Below are 18,432 nucleotides of genomic sequence, written 5' to 3'. Positions count from 1 at the left end.
AGAGCACGCGCGGTGGCGTCCGCCGTCTCGTTGCGGTTGGGGTGCGGGCCGCTGGTCGCGGGGGTGTGCGCCGGGAACCACCGAAGGTAGGTGGCCGGCACAGTGTCCGCTGCATTGGAGTCACTGCACTGCACTTCACAGATTTTCGCAGCACTTTTGCACACACGGTTGCGGGCGTAGCTCCTGATGGCAGAGCGGGAGTCGCTCAACACCGTGGAACACCTCTGGTCCGTAAGGGCGAGCGCTATTGCCGCTTCCTCAGCTTGCTGCGCCGATCGCACTCGCACGCTGCACGCGCTGTAGATTTCCCCGGTGGTGGCCTTTACCGCCACCGCCACGAACTTGTCTCTTGATCCGGCGTACCGTGCCGCGTCCACGAAGAGCGCGCCGGTGTCGCTAGCGTACGTGTCCGTAAGGGTTCTCGCTCTTGCCGCACGTCTTTCCGGGTTGTAGTTGGGGTTCACGTTGCGAGGTAGAGGCGTTACCCTCACTCTCTGCAGGGTCCTCGACGGGAGCGCATGCTCCGTCTCTCGTAGCATAACCGCCTCGCTAGGTACACTTCGCCCATCGAGTCCCAGCCGGGTGAGGATGTTCCTGCCCGTTCTGGTGGTCGAGAGTCGCTCCAGTTGCGCGGTCCTTTGCGCCTCGGCAATCTCTTCCATGGAGTTGTGAACGCCCAGCTCGAAGAGCCTTGCCGTGCTGGTACAGTCCAATAGACCCAGGGCCGCTTTGTAAGCCTTCCGTATTGCCGCATTGATTCGTTCTCGCTCTTGGACCTTCCACACGTGGAAGGCCCCCACGTACGGGACGTGGCTAATGGCAAACGACTGTACTAGCCGAAGCAAGCTGGCTTCTCTCATGCCCCGGTGTGTCGTCGCCACTCTCTTTATGAGGCGGCTGGCTGCCCCAATCTTGGTGGTCAGCCGGTTCACTGTGGCAGTATTGCCGCCGCTGGCTTCCAGAAGCATTCCGAGGACCCTGAGTACCTGCACTCTCGGTATGACTGTGCCGTCCCTCGTGCGGAGGGTAATTCCCTCGGCGCCGACGAGCGCTTGCTTTCGGTTCCTGCCAGGCGGAGGAATGACTAGTAGTTCCGACTTCTGTGGGGAGCACACGAGGCCAGTGCCGTCGAGGTGGTCTTCTATGGTATTGATGGCCGCCTGCAGCGTGTCCTCGATGTGACCGTCGCTCCCCCCGGGGACCCACAGCGTGATGTCGTCCGGATAGATGCTGTGGCGGACCTGCGGGACCTCCGAGAGCAGCTTGTTGGCCACCCCGATCATAACGAGATTGAATAGCAGGGGCGAGATGACCGAGCCCTGCGGCGTGCCAACGCTGCCCAGCTCTCGCTCTTCCAGTTGTAGGTCCCCGGCCTGGATCTTTGCAGTTCTCCCAGTCAGGAATTCTCGAATGTTGTCGTACGAGCGCTGGCCCAAGCCGAGGCTAGACACCTGCGCCAGGATAGCAGAATGCTTCACCTTATCGAAGGCGCTCTGTAGGTCGAGGCCCAGCACCGCCCTGTTGTCTTGCGAGTGGACGGGTCTGTCGATTATCTCGTGTCGCAGCATTAGCATGGCGTCTTGTGTGCTGAGCCTCTCCCTGAACCCCAGCATGGTTTCGGGGTAGAGGCCTTTGGACTCCAGGTAGCGTTGCCATCTGTTCTTTAGTACGTGTTCCAGGATCTTCCCCACGCAGGACGTGAGGGTGATCGGGCGCAGGTTGTCGATGCTTGGTGGCTTGCCCGGCTTGGGGATCAGCACGGTACGCGCGGTCTTCCATTGCTGGGGCAGCTTCCCGGCTAGCCAACAGCTGTTGTAGTACCGGGTGAGGTCGCCAATCGCCCCGTCGTTTAGGTTGCGTAGGGCTTTGTTTGGTATGAGGTCTGGGCCCGCCGCCGATTTGCAGTTCCCTAAAGCAGCCGGCCCAGAAAAGGCTGATGGTTTGAAAGTGGCAAAACTATTTCAAGCAATTCTCTGATCGTTGAACACATACTTGAGTAGCCCAATCATTGAATCGCTATAAGACAATATTTATAGGAGCACTGGCGTCTTAGCTCTGTCATTCTACTACGAAGGCGCAATTTTTTTATTATTTTGTATTATGATAATGCATGTGGGCACCATGCCGTTTTTTTGGTAGTATAATAAGTTGTAGTTCTTGTTTTTAAAATGATCATCCTCTTCTGATACCCAGGCTTATACTTCTCTTTCAGACAAAAAAGATATTTAAGGGAAAGTAATAATGGAGAGCCGGTGTAGCACTAATATTACACAAGTATTTTGGTGAAGCCACTTGATCTTTTTGGCTTTGAGCACTATCTTGCGAGTGGTTACACGGAGTACTTTTCAAAAAGTAGTTTTATGCGAAATCTTGGCACTATATTATCTTAAGAATAAAAGAAAGTCCATTACATTTTTATGTAGCGAGGTCGCAATGGAGAAACGCCCACTCAATAATATTTTTCTCACAATATTGTGCCCTTACTCTAAAGATATTGTAGTTACCGCCAGCAGTTGGAGCAATACGACACTGCTTTGCCTCCGTGAATGCGTGAAAAATGTTGCAGGAACAGTGAGCAAGATGATAGCCTAAATACCCAAATGGTCTACACAAAATGATAAAATAAACCTTTACTGTCGGGTGTAAGTTTTTAATCATACGATTTCAAAAGGGTTCTTGAGTATTTAATATTTAAGTAAAATATATGCCGGACACGGTACACGTGAACAAAGTTTGATATGAATTCGTAATTGCTAATGTCAAATTTTCTTAACGAACAAATTCGCTAGCAGTTTTATTCACAGCTACGAGACGAGACCTCTACTGCTTCACGCATGGCTCAATACACTTTTTAGGGCATTCATTTCACTTTCCTCCGTCTGCAAAGTTGCATGGTAAACCACGCCATATTTCGTCCATTTCTTCATTTGCCAAAATAAACCTGTGTTTTTGGAGTGCCCAGCCTGAGACACCTTGTCTAATAAAGATATCGAGAGAAGAGTCATGGTCGATTCCTCCTTCCAAACATAACCTGAAATACACCATGACAAAGGGAGATCTTTACAGTGCCAGTGCACAGAAACACGCCCTGCGGTCGTCGGAGTATTTGGCGCTAAGAACAGATTGCCTCTCTCGCTGTTATCCTGGAAGGAATTTCCGGGACCCCACTCGCCATCAGGGTATCGTTTGTGGAGAAAGTACCCAGTTCCTTGGTTTTTCTTAACCACATTGTGGTGCCCTTTGAAGTTCGATAACAAAACTTTTCAACCATTAAAAGTGCTTCTCCAAGACATCAGGAAGTAATCCGTGGCAACACAGATTTGTGATAGGGTGCACACACCAAGAACTTCAAAAAAATAAAAAGAAAGCTAATTCTGTCACTGAAAAAAAAAACTGAGCTACCAATGCGTGCTCCCAGTGATCAGTCAGGGAAAGAACTTTACTAATTACCAAGGAACTGGAAAGAAAACTTAGGGAATCTGAACAGGCCATGAAGACAAGGATGACAGGAATAAGGCTAAGAATGTGGAAACCTGCTTAATGGATAAAAAAAAACATAAGAGGAGACAGCACCACCCTAACCAACACAAAAAGGGCTGCGGATATGCTTGATGTGTTGGAAATGTCGATGAAACACGGTAATCGACTGGCGCCCCGCAAGCAAATGCCTGATATCACTTTCCGCGCAGCTGTAATGACATTCCTCTCCAGTGTCGTTCCTCCCAAGATAACGCCCTATAGGTTTGCTCAAGTAAATTTAAATTTACCAGTTTTACTGCCGCCCCACGTAGTTTGTCTCGATGCCGCGGAGCGGAAACACGCATGAGTTGAGGCACCCTACTACAACGTTTGTAGAACCAGGTTGCCCTACTCCAGTGGCGTTTCAGGCGGAACGTGGAATCTCTCTTGTGCTATCTTTCGTTGCTGTTTTCCTTTGATTCGTAAACGCTGCCAGTATCTTTTATAGCGCAGTAACAGCAGGCGACAGTTTTCGGCAGTTGATTTGGTATTATTTGCTATCGCAAAAATCAAGCACCCACAGATTTTAAATATGAAAACGCTGCGAATATCACTTATATGTATTTCCTGCCTTAAATTTGCCTAATGTCCCGTACTTGTTCAACAATGTTGACAGGTGTGAATATCAAATTGACACCGGACATAGAAGTGTAGACGGAAAAGTTTTGCATTTAGACGGCTGTGGGTATATTATCCTTTTGGGTAGCTTGTATTTCAGTCTGACTGGGTGGCTGAATTCAGTCCAAGAGAGACAGACGGAAGGAAATATCGGCGTGTAAGTAGCCCATGGAAGACTATCGTCTGTAAAAATTGACTTAGGATGACCATGTATTGAGACGTAAATACAGCTGGTGCTTCACAATTGTAACACAGTGGTTGGAGGGAGGGGTAAGTGGGTGAGGATACAAAATAAGGAAAAGGGCATAAAATCGCTGGAAAGGAAAAAAACTGAGATAAGGAAACAAAGAATGGACAAAGCACGCGCAGGATGGTAGCTTTTGGAATAAGTGGGGCAGGCCTATGTCTTGTGGGTGACCCTCAATGGCTGATGAAAATGATAATAATGATGAGGATGACTTGATTCTACAAATTTTACTGCCAAAGTTACACCGTCGCAGAACAGATGATTATCGGTGAACCAATATTGGCAGCATGGTGCAAAGTTCAAATACAAATATTAGAACGAGCCGTTCTCGTGTAAAGTTATGCCATTGTATCCTGGTTTTTCCAACTGAGGATTTTTTACGATACTTTGCCATTATAGTAATCACATAAAATTAAACGTGCAAATTGTCAAAAAAGCTTTACGCAAGGAGTGCTTTTATGAGCATTAGGTACACAATCAGTTCACATTACATTCAATCAACTCATTTAGTGCAAGAATAGAGTCTAGGGGAAGTTTTTGGTTGCCAATCATGATGCACCAATATTAAAAGTTTATAGCCATCGTTACATCTGTTGAAGTACTTAGCAAACTTTCGAAGCAGATACTTGAGTTTCCCCCTGCTTAAACACAACGTTTGTAGTTTCATCCATAATCTGTGTTAATTATCACCAGCCGCGGCGTAAGAATTGTTTCAAAAATATACGAATATATTCGCCACAAACCATGTATTGTAGTATTTGTGACCTCTGCGCGTAAAAAACTGAATATCGAGAACTCGTGACCTCCAAAACGGATCATTGAAATTGGAATTGTTCTTTAACGTCCCAAAAATATTATGGCAGAACCTCCCGAAATTTATCTTCTATACAAAACTGACATTGCCCAACATCATGTTTTTTTTTTGCATTTTCCGCATTTTTTCCCACAAGCTGTTGCCTTAAAAACTCTCGGAGAGTAACGTGTGGTGTGATCGTGTGGCATGCGAGGAAGCAACAGGAGCCCCAAGTGGAAAAAGTATTCTCTGCGGTTTTTGAAGTTCACGAGAACGCCGTAGACACGTAAGCTGCAGTTATAGCATTTAAACCCACAGAAGGTCTATTAGGTGCCTTCAACAACCAAGCCATCAAGCTTGATCACTGACGACCTTCGCAATAAAGCAGCAAACAATGCTTTTTTTTCAAACAAGAATGTCATATGATGTTTTAATAACAAAATGCGAACTTCTGCCTTCACAATAACTACTTTCTACTGAAGGTCAGAAACACCGAACGGGTAGTTGGGTCAGGAGGGGTGAAACGTGCGGAGGTTGGACGTATCTTTGACAGAAAGGTTGTGCCTGCCTCTTGCCCATTCCCTCCCGTTATTCCGCTGCCACTTTCTTAACATTCGTATTAACGTACTCCGCAATTGGGTGTTGAGGATAACGAGGCTTTTGAAAAAATGCGATGAAAAAGTCAGAGCATCATGGCCCCACATTTGCGTTTTTCGTTTGCACCACCTGATGGTATCTTTATGCATGCTTGTTTTTTGCTGCTTTAGAAGAATACCAAATTTTGTATTTCAAGTCGAAGTGACTGAAAAGCAAACTGCCCCTCAAAGCAAAACGCGCGGAGCCAAGTTCCGCGGTCCCATAAATTTGCGTCATCTGAAAAACTGTACAGTGGAAGGAGTAACGTTACCTCTTCGGGTGCTACTCGTAAATTTATCTCGAGGTTGGGGTGATGGGTTTCGCAAAGCGATTGTTTTTAACAAACATAACATCATACACCCCTTCATCGGCACACAACTTATATAACTGCATGGTTTTCAAGCTTGAAATTTTAAATTAATTATAAACGGGACTCCTCACGAAAGAAATTTTAAGTGATCACTCTGAAGAATTCCTAAGTAGTTTTTTATTCGGTTGCATGAGCCGTGGAAGGAACTTCTACATTATAAAACAGAAATTACCAGGTATAAAGAGAAAAGTGACGGGCTCATTGCCGATTCAGAATTTGGTCATCATCAGAATTTTCCCCGATGACGACCAAAGCCTACAGAAGCAAAAGAATAACCGTTCCAGAATATAAAACATTACACAAAGGGTAATTAGGTAGGTCGAACATCCCAAAATTGTGGTAATATTAAATCCGCAGATGACGCAGGCATGCACGAACTAATAATTTTATGGTTTCAATGACGATTCCTTTGAGAGTTTACCTTTTCCAAAATTTTACTCGTGAGTTATTGAACATGTCAGGCAAACAGTATTTAAAATACACAAAGTAGAGGCACTAAACGATGACTCAGGGCGGAGACGGAACGCAACAAGATGTACATCGAAGATTCGTTACCGGAATCACCAGACCACGTTTCTGGATCGGCCTTCACATTATTAGGGGCTGTTGGTAGTCTGTGTCAAGTTTATTTGGTTGTATACTTCTATTTCTTCTGTGATAGTGCTTCCTAGGTACCGTCGATTGACGCGTATGCTTTCTTTGTGGTCGAACTCTATGCTCTTAGCGGGCTGTACCATAAAAATGCTTTATTGTGACGTGGAACCTCATACTATACGATCAGACCTCGTTTTTGACCGCAACGTTTATAACAGGAACCCATTCCCCTTCCTCTTTTTACCCTATTTTGAACGTGTTCTCCTCACATTTGAGTTAACGCAAAAGGAACGCCTAAAGTTACACTTGGGACATTCCAATGTGTCATAATATAAAAAATTGTTGGATAATGATGAGGGGCACTAAAGTGAGCAAGATAAAACTCACACCAAAGTACGTATATAATAACAATATCAACACCACCGGCAGCATATAATCCAAGGATAAAAGAGAATGGAAGAAATACTCCTAAGCGACGGTCTGAAGGGATCACCGAGCGTGCTGCAAACACTACTAGTTTCAAATTGGTGATCGTCTATTAAACCTTCAACACGTATGACACGTTTCACTTTGGCCTGCAAAAGCACAGTCAAAATACGGCGCGTCAGACGTGAAAATTGAATGTTACCTGCACGAAGATGAATAATTCTTTACACAAGAAACTGCATTGAAAAGAACACTACACTGGCGTTGAATGTATGGTTATTCAATAATACAAAATTAGTGGGGAGAAATGTCCAGACTAATTATTTCGGAATTAATAGAGTTCCCTCTTTGAACTCAGCAAGATTTGATTCTCGATGCTGCAATCTGTAAGACATAACTGTTGTTACTTCGAAAAACCAACAACTCCAGTTGCCATTCTGCTCCAGCCGCTGTACTCTGTGCTGGTTGGGAGCTCCGTTTATCTACCAGCTACACGTCTTTGAAAACTGTTAGTTGCCAGTGTCTTTCTCGTTTAAATACGCACAAAGAAGTGGTGCTCGCTTATGCGTGAACGCTCAGTTAGCAGAGGAAGGACAACGAGGGTGAGGAGGCACAGGAAGATGCACGCTCTATGCCCTCTCTGATGACCAATCGGTTTTCCTGGCAAGATATTTCCACGTGGACATCAAAGAGCGGAAAGCGACCCCCTGGAGTCTTCACTTTCGAACGAATACGTTTGTTTTTTCCAGATACAGTACGATGTCTATGACGTCGGAAGAAAACATACAGCGGCGATTTTTGATCCGTAGAATGAAGCTCCTGTCCAAATTTTTATTGAGCAAACCGCTATACACTATGCTAAATAGCAAATCAGAACAAACTTGGTTTGCTTCGCTTACTTCACCTACTGCCTCTTTCTTCGCAGGTTAGCCACGTTCTTATATTGGAAGGACACGAACTGTTTTATTCTTTTTTGCATAAACTGCCTAAATATGCTTGGTTATACATTCAGCTTTGTTATTTCGCTTGTTTATTTAGCGCTATTGTCTGTCTGTATTTCTGTTTTTCCCATTTTGTTTTTTAATTATTGGGTACTTAAGAGGTCGCCCTTTGTATCTTAGTGGCAGAGTTTGTACATTTTTTAATTTAGGTTGATAATAGTGTGCTAAGACAGACCACGTTCACCAAATTCTGGTATCGAAAACAAATGCTTACATTTGACTGTAAGGGGCAAAGCTTGGCGACGTTTTGTTTGGGTATATTTTCGCTTTTTGACATTTTGCTTCTCTATTTAATAAACTAATTTCTAGCGACGGTGTTAGAACCACCCAAAGCCGAACGTCAACTGTTTTGACAGATTTTACATATACTAGGGCGTATCTGAACAAACACAATATTGTAGACACAATAGCACTAACGGATCTCCGATTCGCGCAATGATGTACCATCAAGAAATAGTATTTTGCACTACTTCGAGCATTTGCGCTACTCACAGATGGGTATTCGTTTTTTGAAAACCGCTACAGCATATTTCGGACCCTTCCGTCATTTTCGAAACCACCAAAACTCAAGCTAATATGTAAACACCACTGCACTGTTCGTACTCACAAAGTTCGTCTTGACGCCACTTCACACAGCCCGTGGCTCTAAAACACGTACTCCGATGTTATTCACAGCATGTTAACAAGAAGTATTCAGAAGATTAGACTCGGAAAAAGTTAATTGGGTAAGAGCTGATGCAGAATACCTCAGTAACCTCAGATTTGATGATGGCGTTGCCATGTTAAGCAACTCATGGGAGGAATTGCTAAGCAAGCTTACCGCACTGCACAAACCGAGTAGAACCGTGGTTCTGAAAATAACATGCAGAAAACTAAAGTAATGATCTATAAACTTGGGTGCGAGAGGGAGGGTGGCACAGCGGCTTTGGATAGGGGACGAGGCCGTGGAAGTAGTAAGCGAATTTCTCTACTTACACCAAGTTGTGACCCCGGATACCAATCATGAGGCAGAGAAAATTCGAAGGATAAGAATGGGGTGGAGTGCATTCGGCCGGCATTCTCAGATAATAAATGGTAGCCTACCATTGTCCACGAAGAAGAAAGTATATGACAACTGTATCTTACCGGTACTCGCCTACGGGGAAGAAACTTGGAGACTCACTAAGAGGCCTTAACTTAAATTGAGGATGACTCAGCGCACAATGGAACGGAAGATGATCGGTGTAACAATAAGCGACAAGAAGAGAGCGGAGTGGGACAGGGAACAAACACATGTGAAGAAGATATTAGTAAAAATTATAAAGAAGAAATGGACGTAGGCAGGGCATGCAATGCGAAAGCAAGATAACCATTGGTCTTTAAGGGTAACAGAGGGGATCCCTAGAGAAGGCAAGCCTGGCAAGGGGCACAGAAAGTTTGATGGGCAGATGAGATAAAGAAGTTTGTGGGGATAAATCGGTCACAGTTACCGCAGGACCATGGTAATTGAAAAATAATGGGAGAGGCCTTTGCCCTGCAGTTGGCGTAGATACGCTGGTGCTGGTGGTGATAATGATAGAGAACGACGGTAGCTGTGGACGCATTGTAGATATCCTCTAGTATTTTTACTCTAATGGTTGTCTACACCGTAGTTCCCCAATGCCTGAATGACGGCTGAGGTTTCGACTGAGTCAAATGTTTCTTATGATCTAAGAAGAATATGTATAGGGGTTGAGTACACTCCTCGCACTTCTCTTTCCCAAGATTCATCGCAGAAATATGTTCTATTGTTGAGTAGCCTTTACGAAAGCCTGCCTGTAACTGCGTTGACCTAAATCTACGGTGGCGGAAATTCTGTTAGCGAGTACCTTGCAAGTGCCTTGTAGATGACTGACAGTAAGCTGATTGGCCTGTAATTTTATGTCTTTCATGTCACCTTTCTTAGGGATTAGGACAATGTTCGCCTGCTTCGAAGATTCCGGTACTCGCGGTCATAGGAATTGCGGATACAGGTGTGCCAGTTTCACTAGTACAATTTACACGCCATCCTGCATGTGGTCTGCTGTTATTGATTTTCACCAGGTGGTTTGCTCCCTGCCTTTATTTCAAATCCTTCCTCACTTCTTATGTAGTGACTGGTGCATTGTCTGTGTCCTCTGGACTATTTACTCGTTCGGTATTCTAGTGATGATCTCAGTGTTCGGTGGTGAGAACCACGAAGCGTGCACACGGGTTCAATGACGACAGAGGTCACAACACGAAGGGGAATCGGAGGAGCATTGTAATCTGCAGCGTAAACGGCTCAAGTGGCTCAAAACAGGAAGGAACCAAAACGTTGGCACACGTTGCAAACGCGAATAGGAAAGGAGAAAATCAAGAAGGAATATTCAGACCTGCACCTTATAACAGTCACGCGCCAGGCCCATTACAATGAGGGTAGCGAACGCCCCACATATGCGTGCAATCTGGAGTGGGCTCAGATGGGTTGTCGCAGTCACACTAGCCAAAGGTCAGATACATGTTGGTCCCGTTTGGCTAACCCCACATCCATCGAACCACACGTGGCTCGACCCGGTGGTGCAGCCCAGTAGGAACACGAGGCGGCCCGTCGCAGTATCACAGACCCATCACCCGGGAGCCCTTGAGAGGCAGGCAGAGGCGGGTGCACCGAAGGATGGTCCTCTCGAACTAATGGCGGCCCAGCCTCATAGCTGATGACCAGGCACCCCGGCGCAAGGCTCGGGTGCCCGGTGTGGTGGTGGGTACGAGGGACCGGCGCTACGGCACAGCCCCCGTTATGCGGCCGTCACTGGCGACCTCAACGCGCGGTAGCACGGGCGCCATCAGTGCGTGTAGATCACGTTCGGTGCTGTCCAAGCACACACCGAGATGGTGGTCCCCGTCGCGTTCTGTCCGCCCAAGCGTTCCCGCGTGGGGACGTTATTGTCGGTCAATTGCAAGCATACACCATCGGGGATTGGCGGCTTCATTAGACTTCCCCCAATTTTGGAAAGTGATTTAGGGTGAAGCCACACACACACTTTAAGGAGATACCGGTGGGCGAGAGGTGGGGCAGCAAAAAAAAAACAAGACATTGTTCCCACAGTCAACAGATTTTGCCTACCGGCATAAAGCATCGCCTGGACCCCACGAAGCCTCACTGCCGAGACGACACAGGCGAGACGACCAGTTCAACAAGGTTGAACAGGTTGACCACAGAGCACGTATGCGTCTGTTCGGCGTGGCCTGTCGGTGCGTTACGGGCTTGTCGTTTTTTTTGGGAAAAAACTTTCTGTTACGCACAGGCCAACAGTAGGCATCCTTCTCGAAAGGGCAATGCCCTCCTCGCTTTTTGATTTTCCGTTTTGTACGGCTGACAGGTGCTAAAAAATCATCTGTTGTCGGCGTAAATGTTTGGCAGTTAAAACTCCCGAAAATTCTTCTGGTTGGTTTTAAAAATCGATGATGATCTGGAACTCCTTCATGAGCCTACCTCGTGACCGCTTCTCTGAAAGAATGCAGAACAAGTTGTTGAATGAAGCGGCCAGATGGTAAGGCGTACCGACAGTAAAGCAGCCCCTTTTGCCAAACAAACTTTTGGGGCTTCTCTTTATTGGAAGAGGGCTCTGCCGGTGCCATCTTCAAGCAGTTGCCTAAAGTCTTGTCCAGCTGCTGCTGTAGGCGCATCTCTTTTCTCGTAACACCGGAGAAAATGATGGAACTTGCCGCCCGGTTAAGCTGTACCTTGTGATGGATGTGGGTGGTGTTTTCGTCTGCCGAAGGAGGATTTGCTTCACCATTGGGCACCGCTGGAGTTCCTGGATGCCTTGTTTTTTGTGGCTTCCATGAAGCGTTAAGACTATTTAGGTTCCTAACGTCTGGCACGTTTCAAATCGGGAGGTAATACAGGAGATCCGCCATGCATTTGGCCAGGACTTTTCCACTGAAGTATGGTGTATGCACGTGGATGGAAGCCTCTTCCAGTCTCTATGTGGTATTGTCTAAAAAACGGACGTCTAATGCACGGCCTGTAAGGCACCTATCAGTGACGAGGTCTCATCCCACAATGACGGCGTTGCTGCCGGTGTCTTTTAGAACGGAAACTTCTTGTCTATAGATCTGTACGGTTAACACAGGCGTACGCCTTGCAGCACTTTCCGTTTGGAGCTTACGGTGTTTTTTTACGCTGGGAACGTGCCCATGCCATTGTTTCTTTATTACCGTGGGGCTGTTGCGGTTTGTCGTGACGACAATTCTCGATACCGCAAGCCGACACCTGCACTTCATCAGGAGGCTTAGTGCGACAGCAGCCTGCATCATGCCCTTGTTTTCTGCAGTTTTCACAGAGGGTGTTGAGGCCTCCTACTCAGCAGTTAGGCTCGCTGTGCTAATTTTTTCACATAAAAAGCAGGTGGGAGCTCCCTTTAAAGAATGGTCTCCTTGCGACTCTTTTCTTTAGTCCCTGGTCTTTCCAAAGTTTGCAGGGCTTGTGCTTCAAGGAAGCGATCCCAAGCTACCGCCATTTATTTGGTGGGCTTGCAGTCCCTTTTTCTGATGAAAATGGCCAGCCCCGACAAGCAACACTTAGAAAATTGCTCCGTGATTATAATGTCGCGTAATTATTTGAATGTCTTGGGAACCCCAGGCATTTCGAACCTTCGGTAAAAATAACCGGGAAGTCGCGTCGCGCACTGAGTTGTGGTTTCGCCATCCCCACCTCTCACATTGCGGAATTTGTCATTGTAGCATTTATGGGAAAAACGGAACCGCTGAAGAAATGCCAGCTTGATTCTTGGTAATCCAGACATTCGTTTGGCGTCATCGTCCCGATGACGGAGAGCGCATCTCCCGTGAGGCATGTGCTCAATCCGACGGCCTATTTATCATCCGACCATTTTAGAGATGCAGCGACCCTCTGGAACCTGAGGAGGTAAGTGTCCCGGTCGTCTCTGCGCGCATCAAACGGGCAAATGAAGTTATGCGGGCTCATAGACATGACAGGCACGGGGTTAGGTTGTGCTGCCACGGAGCCCTTCAGAGTAAAGAATGAGTTGGTTTCAAGTTTTCTCTCATTTGTCCGCTGCGTACCAACCATGACCCCATTGCACAAACTCTCAATTCTCTTACCCTGTCTTCGCACTTGCTACATTTATTTTATATATAACCCTGAACCAACTTATTCTGTATTATGAAGAACGAAAGTCCTTTTCCTGAAACATCAGTAAACCGTGTGTTCTTTGATGTTTTTCTCGTGTCTCTGTCTTCACGTGCTCTTTATAAGACAACAATAAAATTTGGCAGTCAAGAAAACCCTGGAAAGCAAAGGGGAGGATAATGTGGGTCATAGAAACAGATAAAGAATTTGGAAAGAAAGAAAGTTGAGAAAAAAGTGCCCGCCAGGTGGGATCCGAACCCACGACCTCCAGAATACCGGTCTGGTGCGATAACCACTACGCTACCGGCGGGGCTATTTTTCTCCTCCACTTTCTTTAGTATTTATGTCAATGTAATTTTTCCTGTGCTTGGGGGTGGTAGCCAGCCCCACTCTGACTTCATGGGGTGAAGGGGACCTTCTTTTGAACCCCCGGGCCGTGACTCGAGTGTCTACGACATATCGATAGCGGTCGACCAACGTTGAACCCTCCTAAGCTTCCTATTATTATCTTTTACTCTATTTTTTTACTCTATCTTTAACTTTTACTTTATTATCTTTTACATAATTGTGTATTAAACCTAACTCGTTCACTGCATATGTAAAACGTAGGGGTAGAATGATAACCCGAAGAGCATATTCTTGTTAAAAAGTAGACAGAAAGCAATCAATCTCTTAAGGTTTTAAATATCGGCGGTACAGCAAATAAATGTTTTCAAAGGCTTTTTTTTTTTGGATTAGCCATGGTAGGAATGCATGGTACTGTACTTAGGGCATGGTGATTTCAGGATGTTCAAGACTTGTTTCAATTTTCAGCACTGCATATAACCATTCAACCATGTTTAAAAAACAAAACAATTCAAGCTTTCTATTCCGACCTAGCTCCTCCACAATCAATACGCGGCTCAACGCGAGAAACGTAAACCTGAAACTGACTCATTGCTTCGGGTGCGCATAAATAAAACCGACATTATGCATTAGGGGGCGTAACTTTTCAGTATAGAAAATCCACGTGCCTGCCAATCCAAATTTTTGAATCATTCTCACTTTCTCATCTGAAAGAAATTCTTGTGTGTAATATATATGTTGTTAAATTAGCTGCGTCCTTTTGGTGACAAATATTTGCAGTAATCCACTTAATCTTATAAAAACAGGAATACAGAATTCACCTGTATTTTCCAACAATCGGATGTCTGTGCTAACATATAGAAGCACAATTTTTGGGTGACAGTTGTGTGATCAAGATGAGTAATAATTCTCAAGCTGATGCTCAAGCTGACTGAGGAATATAGATTGGGGTTTCTCTCCTGAAACTTTACACATATCTCGAACAGTGTTCCCCTTTGCACAATTATGTTTGTTCCTTGAGGAAACGTCGCTTTAGAAAGAATCGGTCACTGAGATTACCACTGACATAATATATACGCGGATAGCCTCGGGTGTAAAAGAAGACTTGGAGTAAAGGTAGAATATCAAACCCCATATTTGATCATTGAAGCATGGGAACTTGAGAGCACCAAACAATACCAAATTTTTTTTTGTGGCTTTAAATAAACTGAATAAAACACTTGCTTCGGCCACAAAGTGGCAATCTGAACACTGAGTGCAACAGTTACAAATTTTGAATTTGGCAATGCACTTTTGCAACTCTTAAGTGCACAGCTAAAAGTGAAGTGCAGGAATTTTTCTAGGAGAAAATACTGCAGGCTTTCTGTTGTGGCTGGAGCCATTGGTACCTACCCGTCGTAAGTATAGGCTTCAAGAACTGATTAGCTGTCTTTTTTTCTTAGTGCAAGTGTTTTGTCACTGAAAAGTATTGGAGCTGCAGTGTTCAAATAGGTTTCAGGTGCAGTGAAAATGTTTTAGACCACCTTGCAATGTAATGCTGCATAATGTGGAGTGAACCCTCTACTTAAAATTATGCCTTCATAGTCGGTCATTTACTTCGTAAAAGGTGCAGTCATACTTTTGTGAGGACCTGTCGCAAAATGCATACAGAGTTGCAGCCACAAATTTCAGTTTTCTGTAAAAGTTCGAAAGTGGATTGACAGCTCAACGACGTGGAGCAGTTGGTGCTTCCTATCATCAGACCACCAAATAGTTGCTTCTGCTTCCTGCTGAGGTAGTATAAAAATACCAAAAAGTTTGAAGCGTGTTTGAGCTGTTTATTGAATGATGCTACACACAAGAATTATTCAGACTTTATTGTTCGCCAGTCGATGCATAGTTACTTTGTCAATGGGGGAGACACCTTCTGAGGAGTTGTTCTGTACGCTATCACAGATTCTTGTAAAACGGTGGGCTATTTATTTAAAAAAACGGTCACACATTATGTTCATACTATGTAAGCAATGAAAGAAAAAATGGCAATGTACGTGCAATATATCAGGTAGGCTTCTGGTCTGGCTGTTTTTGTTTCAACCTAAAAAGGTACTGCCTGGGGTCTGCTAAATTCGGCTCTACGGATGTTTCTACAAAATTATTTATGCAGAGCCATGGTAGCCTACAACTGACCAAAAAACAACTCAATGAGAAACTTTCCGCATTCTAATTGGTGCAAAGTAATACAAATTTGAGGGCATAAGTCATAACATACCATACCACAACGTTTATGGCATTGTAGAAATCTTTTCTTGAGAAATTTTATTACATTTGAGAACTTTTGCAAAATATGGCCTTTTCGCGCGACTTACCTTGCAAGTATCCTTACATTGTGCACTTTAAATGCTACGAGGAAATGGGAGTGGAACGAACGAGGCGCTGAATATAAATCAAGGTGTGTTGCAAAGAAAAGAAATCTGAACATTTAGGTCAAAAACTACGTTCACGGTAATCTTGAAACCTAGACAACCAAAAAAAGACAATGATGATGAAAATTCACAGACATAGTTAAGAAACGCTGATATATAAGCTGCTGCTGATGATCCGTGGAGATGATACGATACCCGAATATTGTTCCACAAAGAATATTCAGCGTAAATATCGCTGGCTGTGTGGACAAGAACAATAACCATAAATACTGATACCTCTCGTAACCTGGTGTACACATATATCTGATGACAAGATGTATGTGTATTGTGCCGCAAGGCCGTTATTGTGCAAGCTTCTTAGCGCATTCTGTGTTATGTTTGAAGCGCAGGGCAGTAAAAGGGCCGGGTTGCCGTCGTAGCTCTTTCGCGGACGTGCTCCCCAGCTACAGCATTTTGGTGGCGTTACCAACCAAACCTTAGCCCCGATGGGTAACGCACCCACACAGATGCTTCAGGGAGAGCGTTACCAGCATTGGTTGCCGGAGTCAGGGCGCAACCGACGCCTGGATCTGCGATTCCATCAACACGCGGATTTTAGATGCGAAGCATCTCATGCTCGGGGCTGTGTCTCTCCCTCCCTCGTCGTTGTCCGCCGTCTTACACCCACTGCACATGCTTGGCCTGGCACCGCTGATGATTATTGTGGCAGGATGTCCCTAGGGATTGGCCAACCAAAGAATCTATCACCAGATATATCTCCGCGTCGTTTAACCACCGTCGTCACCTTCCGGTAGCAGATCCCTTAGCACCACAGCACACTGCGCATGAATACCCAGGCACCGCTGATGATGATTGTGGCAGATTCCTTCTAGAGATTAGCCAACCAAAAAATCCATCCCTCCCTCGTCGTTGTCGGCCATCTGCAACACCACTGCGCATGCCTGGCCAGTACCACATATGAATATTATGGCAGGATACCCCTACAGATTGGCCAACCAAAGAATCCATCACCAGATAGCTCCGCGTTTAACCACCATCATCATCTACCATAGGGGATCCTTGAGTATCCCACCCCACTGCGCATGCCTGCCCAGGCACCGCTGATGATGATTGTGGCAGATTGCTTCCAGCGATTAGCCAACCAAAAAATCCATTCCTCTCTCGTCGTTGTCGGCCGTCCGCAGCCCCACTGCACATGCCTGGCCAGCACCGCTGATGGTGATTGTGGCAGGACGCCCATTGGGACTGGCCAACCAAACAATCCATCACGAGATAGTTTCGCGTTCAACCACCCTCACCATCTTCCCGTAGGTGAACACTAATTAGTATGCGAGGAATTTCTTCTCTCTTCTCCAGCATTTCTACTCTCCTCTACGAAGCCCCCCTCCTCTACGGGATCCCGCAACAAAAGGCAACTCCTGCGGCTAGTCGTGCGATAATGCGAAGAATCTTAGGCCTATTGACGCCACGGTTGCCGCTGCATACTACGCTGGGGCTCCAGTGTAGCTCCCCGGTATAAATGACGCGCTCGCGCGCTCCGCCCCCTCATTCTCGCCCGCAACGCCGCGATCGAACTAAAAACAAGTGGGAACTTGGGACGACCCCATGTCTGCTTCGCATTCTACTCAGAGGCCCCCTACGGGAAGATGGTGAGTTTTTTTTTTAAATTCGGCTGGAATTGTCCGGCACCGGGATGCGAACCATAGTGTTTCTTCACGGAAGGCGGAGGGTCTCTTCTACGTTACCGCCTCAGCTGTATATGTATACAATATAAAGTTGTTAGAATCCTGGTAACAATTGTACTGTGGAAAAAATACAAACAAACAGGCATAAACATTTTCCTGCTGTGTTTATGTGAAGACGGTAGTGCACACCAGCCTTTAGGTAGATATAAAAAGTTTTAAAACCGCAACTCTACTGTTTTGCTGATTTTAACATCTATTCTCTCCTTCGTCTAAGAGGCAATTGGAAGGCATTGCGTTGATTCATTCGCAAAACGTAACTACGTGCGGTCGGCTGGAATTGGTATCCCGCGACACACAGCGTTTGCAAAATGAGGCACTAAATCCCTGGATCGTTTGGGAATAGGGACGTTGTCCTAATGGGTCATGAGAGTTCAGACGCGACAACACTCGTTGCTTTTTTATTTGAAAGAGAGAAACGAAAACGCCCGTGGGGAGATTTTAACCCCCCAAAAAAATTCGCAGATGGTTCCAATGATCGGCAGCATTCTACTTTGGCCCGACCTATATATGACGTTTAACTTGGGCTCGTTAAACACACAAACTTCAACACACAAACGCAAACACAGAGAAAAATACACACACGTACACCATCAAACGATGTA

The sequence above is a fragment of the Haemaphysalis longicornis genome, unplaced genomic scaffold (genome assembly GCF_048455015.1).
Source record: "Haemaphysalis longicornis isolate Haplotype H1 unplaced genomic scaffold, Haemaphysalis longicornis Haplotype H1 scaffold_6, whole genome shotgun sequence".
Lineage (NCBI taxonomy): Eukaryota > Metazoa > Arthropoda > Arachnida > Ixodida > Ixodidae > Haemaphysalis > Haemaphysalis longicornis.
This window is presented reverse-complemented; position numbering follows the sequence as displayed.